The sequence below is a fragment of the Gossypium raimondii genome, chromosome 12 (genome assembly GCF_025698545.1).
Source record: "Gossypium raimondii isolate GPD5lz chromosome 12, ASM2569854v1, whole genome shotgun sequence".
Taxonomy (NCBI): Eukaryota; Viridiplantae; Streptophyta; class Magnoliopsida; order Malvales; family Malvaceae; genus Gossypium; species Gossypium raimondii.
The window spans coordinates 17,999,572-18,006,876 of NC_068576.1; positions in this window are offsets into that span (position 1 = coordinate 17,999,572).

Below are 7,305 nucleotides of genomic sequence, written 5' to 3' on the forward strand. Positions count from 1 at the left end.
TTAATTATTAGTTTTAATTTTATACTTAAATAACAATTTTTCTTATTGAGATCTTCACCTATATAATTTTAATTAATAATAAAATTAATTATTTTAATTATTTTAAATTTATAAATAATCTATGTTTGAAATAATATTATTTTAAAAATTTTAAAATATTTAATAGTTTTATAAAATTAAATTTATATCAATAATATGATGTTGTTTTTAATTGTTAAAATTTTATCAATTTTATAAAATACATGCATAATAGAGTGTGTACTTTGAGTATTTTAAATATTTAAATTTATAAATTATATTCAGATAATGTGTTGTAATTTTAAATTGTATTTTATCTTTAAAATAACAAAAGTATGGAGGTAAATAATAAAATTATCACGTATCATCGTAACACGTATCATTAAATTAAACTTCCATGTTACCTAAAACTTAAAATATTGTAATATATAATCTATATTAATTTGCATATCCGTGCAATGTACGGGTCAAATATATAGTGTTATCGTATACTTTAAAGTATAATTTATTTTAATATAAAATGACTTGAAAAATCATTTTTATATAATATTTAAAATTTTAGTTAGAGTTGAAAATTAAAAACATTCCTTGAAAACAATAAGCAGAATAAAATTTTATATCATATTTTAAATTTTTTAATTTTAAAATATTGAAAAATTATATACAATTTTATCATTGTATGTAGCGAGAATAAAATAATTGTGTTCAACCATCATTAAAAAAATCTTTTCTTACAATTGTATATAATAATATATATCAATTATATTCGTAATAATTGTATATAATATGTTGTAATGTTTTTTAGTTTAGTTTATCTTTTTTGTAATAATATTGGGTTTATATTTATAATATAATTTTATTAAAATAAATTTAATGATTAAATTATAAATAAATAAATAAGTGAGTGCTATTTGTTGCAAATGTAATGTATCCACCTTGTTATATTAAATATATATGATATAATATAATATATGATACATAAGTTTTGGGTATTATATATAATTTATATTTTAATAAAATTCATTTTTCACATTAATTTTATTGACAATTAATTAATTATTGATATTTTATTTTTATGTTATTATAAAACCATCAAATTATGAGTTTAACAATAAATATATTTTTTATAAGATAAAGTATTTGTAAGCTCTTTACCATGAATTAGATCTTATCATAGATCGGGTCATTTGTCCAGACTCGAAGGTTCGTCCGAAAAGTAGGAGGGTTTGGGTAAAAATATAGACTTAAAAATGAGTTTGAATAAAAAAATGCCTATTTTCAAAATGGGTCGGGTATTAGGTAATATTTCTTTCGCCCAAGCCCGACTCGAATCTGCCTATTATTTTTGCTATTATTTTGCTGTCATTTTGCTATTATATTATTACTATTTTGTTGTTATTTTTTAAAATTGTATATGATGCAAGTCTTAAGACACAATTTTAGACCCATGACTGTGATGGGGTCACACTACCTCAATGCCCAACAACAATGTCAAGGCTAAGCAAATCAAATCACGATTTGATCAAATACAAGATTCGAGGACGAATCTTTTTGAGGAAAGGGGGAATGATACATACACGGATGGGGTGAAATTTATTAAATTCCAATCACCAAAGCTGCCAATTTTCAAGCATGGAAAATCAGCAGACTTGCGATGACTTTTTGGATAGGATCTTGGCATTTCTGGGTTGAGATGTCTCATGATGTTTGAAGATCTATCTCTTAACTTCGAAACTCATTTTGAATCACTCGATTTTGAGTTCGGGAACTTAAGTTATGATCGTTTTAATGAAGACTGCGCAAGCAGAATTTCTAGACGGGATTATAACGAGAATTACAAGTTTCGGCTTTTAATTCGATTTTAAATCATATTAGATTCAGGTTTTGGGCTTAATTTTTATTATATATGAGTCTAATATTGTATTTATCAGCTCTTATTATTTTATTATTTTATTATTCCGAATTTTTAATAATTATTGAATAGTTTAAGTTATTTAGGAGTTTTATATCAACATGAAAGTTTAGTTTAAAACTACTTCTTGTTAAGATTAATTAGAGTTCTAGTATACTTAAGAGTTTTATTTAAATTTATTTAGCTAGCCCATATATAGGCCTTTGCATTATACACAATTAATTCAATTCAATATTATTCAACTTCTTTTTTGAGTTCATAAATTCTTTTTGAGATTTCTTTTCAAGAATTTCTCTTGAGTTTTTTTTAGAAGAGTTTTAATAATCTTTCCAAATTGTGGGGATCATCTTCAAACTTTTTCTTACCAAGTTTTCTATCTTGGAGGGGAAATTAAAGCCGTTTGAGGGGGGTTATGGATTCTTCTTGTTTCCATGGCTTCTTAAGACTTCTACATATTACGTTCTACCTTTTCCATCTATCTTCTTTATTTTCTTCTTTATTATTCTATTTATTTATCTTATTTATTTATTTATTTATTTTGTTTGACTTGGTTTTGATTGTGTTTCAGGTTGTGTCAAAACTCAAGTTTCTTTTCAAACGTCTAGAGCCCTAACTCAAGTCCGCGACTTTGACAAACTTTACAATCCGCTTTCGCATTCATCCGCCTCATTCTTTATCATTTGGTATCAGATTTTGGCGTTTTTAGGTGTTCTTTTTGTTTTTATAAACTGATTTCCAGCAAACAGCCTCAAAACAATTTTTTTACCTTGAAAGTTTTCAAAAAAAAATATTTTTTGTGGGTAAACGTTTTTCAAACAATCTAAAATTTTACATACTATTTCTTGAAATTATTTTAGAGTATAAAGAAATATTTCTCACAAAAAAAGTGATCGAAAATGATGTGAGTCTCAAGACCCAATTTCAAACCCATGGATGTGATGGCTCACACTACCTCAAAGCCCAACAACAATGTCAAAGGCCAAGCAAATCAAACTAAGATTCGATCAAAGACAAGATTCAAAGATGAATCTTTTTGAGGAAAGGGGGAATGATACATGCATGGATGGGGTGAAATTTATTTAAATTTCATTCACTGAAATTACCAATTTTTAAGCTGAAAAGATTAGTCAAGTTGCGATAAATATATGTATGGGATCCAGGCATTTATGGATTAAGGTGTCTACATAGCATTCGAAGATATATCTCTTAGCTTCGAAATGCATTTTGAATCACTCAATTTCAAGTTCGGGAACTCATGTTATGTTCGTTTTAGTGAAGATTGCGCGAGCAGAATTTCTGGATGGGACTATGACAGAAATTACGAGTTTTGAGCTTTTAATTCGAGTTTAAATCATATTGAGTTCAAGTTTTGGGTTTAATTTTTATTATATATGATCTCAATATTGTATTTATCAGCTCTTATTATTTTGTTATTTTATTATTCCAATTTTTATAATTATTAAGTAGTTTAAGTTATTTAGGAGTTTTATGTCAATAAGAAAGTTTAGTTTAAAACTACTTATTATTTAGATTAATTAGAGTTCTAGTATACTTAAGAGTTTTATTTAGATTTATTTAGTTAGCCTATATATAGGCCTTTGCATTGTACATAAATCATTCAATTCAATATTATTCAACTTTTCTTTTAAGTTAATAAATTCTTTTTGAGTTTTCTCTTTAAGAATTTCTCTTCGGTTTTTTTAGAAGAGTTTTCACAATCTTTTCAGATTGTGGGGATCATCTTCAAACTTTTTCTTGCAGAGTTTCTTCTTGGAGTTGTAGATTCTTTTTGTTTTCAAGGCTTATCACGTTCTATCTTTTCCATCTATCTTCTGTATTTTCTTCTTTATTATTCTAATCTTTTATTTATTATTCTAATTATTTATCTTATTTATTTATTTTGTTTGACTTGGTTTTAATTGTGTTTTAGGTTGTGTCAAAACTCAAGTTTCTTTCCAAACGTCTAGAGCCCTAAGTCAAATCCGCGACTTTGACAAACTTTACAATCCGCTTCCGCATTCATCCACCTCATTCTTTATTAGTATAACTCTTATTTTATTGTTAATTTTGCTACTATTTTAGAAGCATTTGTTTGCTAAGTTGCAACTATCTTAGTATTATTTAAGTATAAAGATTTTTTAATGTATTTTCAATTTGTTGTGAATAATTTATTTTAATATTTTTAGTGTGTTTGATGTATTATATTTTTTAAATTTATTTTTATATAAAAATAATATAAAAAATTAATACGAGCGGGCTGGGTCAGGCTCGAGTTAAGCATTTTTTACTTGAGTTGAGCTTTGAAAAAAATTTAGACTTATTTTTCAAATAAGATTAGGCCTAGAAAAGGGACCTAAAATTTTTCATCAACCCAACAAAGCCCATAATCATATCTAGCCATGAATGTTTTTTTTTTTTCCTTTTAATAATATCTTTTAACCGTGCTTTGATTAGTTTTATTCCAACTTTTATAGAAAATATATATTTTAGTAAATTCTTAAACTTAAAATATATTTTAAGATAATATTGAATAAAGTAAATTTATATTTTTTTCAAGTATCATTAAATCTTTTAAATCATTAACTAATTTAAACAAAATCAAAATTATAATATATATATATATATATATTAACCTTAATACACACAAAAGATCCGTGCACGGTGCGAGAATGCAAACTAAATTTAATTTTTGTAATGTTGTTAAAACTAGATGATCATCTAATTTTAACCGGGGTTAAATTTTAGAATAATTCTTATATTTATCAATTTGTGCGAATTTAGTCTTTTACTTATATTTGCTCAAAATTGATCTCTTTACTTTTCAATTTTCTCATTTTCGGTCCCTTTGTTAAAATTTTTCATTAATTTTTTTTAAAATTAGGTACAAACATAAATTTAGCATCTCAACCTTTACAACTTTTGTCAATTTAACCCTTACTTCTTTTGTTTTTGTTTTAATTATTAAAATTTTTAAAATTATAAAAAAAGAAAAAGAAACCCCAAAACTTAATATTAATCTCCACTAGATTAGAAATCATTATTCAATTAATTATAAGTTTATTCTTACACAATTGAAAAATAATTTTTAATTTGAAGAACTTCCCCATCTTTCGTCTCTTCTTACTGTCTTCTTTTATATTCCCTCAACTCTCATGGTTTTCCTAATAACTGAAACTAACAAACAAAACATTCATTCTCTATTTAAAAAAATTGAAACCCCGAAAGAAGAAATAGAAGAAAGTCTTCATATCCCTTTTTTTTTTTTGCATGATTTTCTCCGATTTACTAATACCCACAACCTTCTTTGGTGCAAGGGTCTTAAAACCTAAAAAAAATTTAAGAACTTTACTCTTTTTTTTTTTGTTTGTGCTCAATAAAAAAATGACATGCAAACCGAAAAAAAAAAGAAAAAATTAAAAAGAAATATCAATAAAAGAATTGTATCTATTTCGAATGTCCTTTAATTGTTCGTCTCCTCCTCTCCTTTATAAACCAGATTCAAAGTCTCTTTTAAAATAAAATTTTCATATTTACTTCTAAGCTGGATGATTCTCACCTAAATCTACTCCTTCAATTTTGACTTTTGCATTTTATTTTATTTTTTTTCATTTTAAAATTTTTGCTACTTATTTTTGTGATTTATCTTACTATTTTATCCGAAAACATGTGATAATCAGCTAAATGACATCCTACTAATTTTAAAATAAACCCTAATATAATATTAATCTAACAATAATCTCTAATGTTAATCTAATAGTTATCCTAATATTGTCGTCAACAGAAAAAAAGAAAAAAGGTAGAAAAATTTGAAGCTCTGTCTTGTTACCTAATCTACTTCTAATGACTATTAGAATTTAAAGTACATCAAAACTTATCTTAATCTTGATGGACATCCACTTAATAAGATATTCATAACACTCCCCCTTATATGTCCATTTGTAGATAATGTGCCTTGTTAAAACCTTACTAAGATAAAAACCCTATGGGAGAAAAAATCCTTGTGAAGGAAAAAGAGTACACATCTATAATACGCATAATATGCTGCCTCATTAAAAACATTACTAGGAAAATCGAATGGGACAAAACTTAGGTTAAGGGAAAAAGAGTACAACGCGTATTTACTCCCCCTCATGAAAACATCACATGTTTTCTCATATTCTACGTATTCAATCTTGAATACTAATTTTTCAAATTATTATTTGAATGTATTTGCTAAGCATTTATATCACGAGTGAGGGAAATTTTGGGGGAAATTTTTTTTATCTCTTCAGGAGTTTCAACAATAATCATAGCAAACTTTAATCATGATTCTTCTATAAAACACAAATAGATATTTTGGATCATTTTATAACCCTCTTTCAACTACTATTTACCACATATATTCAAATTATTTCAATTCATATAAATGAACAAATTTCCGAGAATTTCAATATGCTTCTAGCATCCTAAATCCTTCAAGCATTTTAATATAAATTTTATTATATAGTGGTTCATAAAGGTTGTAACAACAACCATTAGACGCAAGTTAAATCTTTTATGAATTGTCAAAAGAATATATCTAAAGGTTATTGCATCTACCACAAAAGAATATTATATCTTTTCATAATCAATGCCATGACTTAGCAAAAAACTTCATATTTTTATTCCACTTTTGCAAAACTACTTCATTTGCACCATCACTGGCTTTATACCTTTAGATATTTGAACTACTGGTCTAAAAACTCTATGAATTTAATTGTACTTGAGTTGTGTCTTTCTATTTTGATCAATTTATTCAATATCTATATTTCTCAATAGATTTATTCAAGATACTCCTTTTATTTCATTATTTCAATAATAATATTGCATGCAAAATCATTGTCAACCACTTTTATTATTCAGTTTCACATTTTCTCAAATTGACATAACTTATCGAAATCTCTTATTTTTATTATTTTAATCTTCAGTTCCAGGTGTTTGAATCTCTTCTGGAGTTTTACTTATTAGTTATGTTTTGGGTCTCTTCAGGAGCACCCGCCTCCACTATATGATCATTTAAAAGAATTTTCATTTTTGGAATAGATCAATCTATTATTTATTCTAATTGATTGTCCTACTTGGACTTTAATTCAAATTAAAATATTAGATGGTATATAACACTTGGTTATTCTCATTAAGTTTGTAAATACATCTGACAGTTAACTTATAATGAGTTATCCTTGTTGAATTTCTGGTTCAATTACTTTCCCATTAACTCATTACAAGTTATTATTTCTCTCCCCCTAATGTCGGGAAAATTATCGAATCAAACTTGTAATCACAAATCATGTTATAATTGAATCTCCAGTACATTCAAAACATCTAATAGTACAAAGAAACTTGTAATTAATATATAT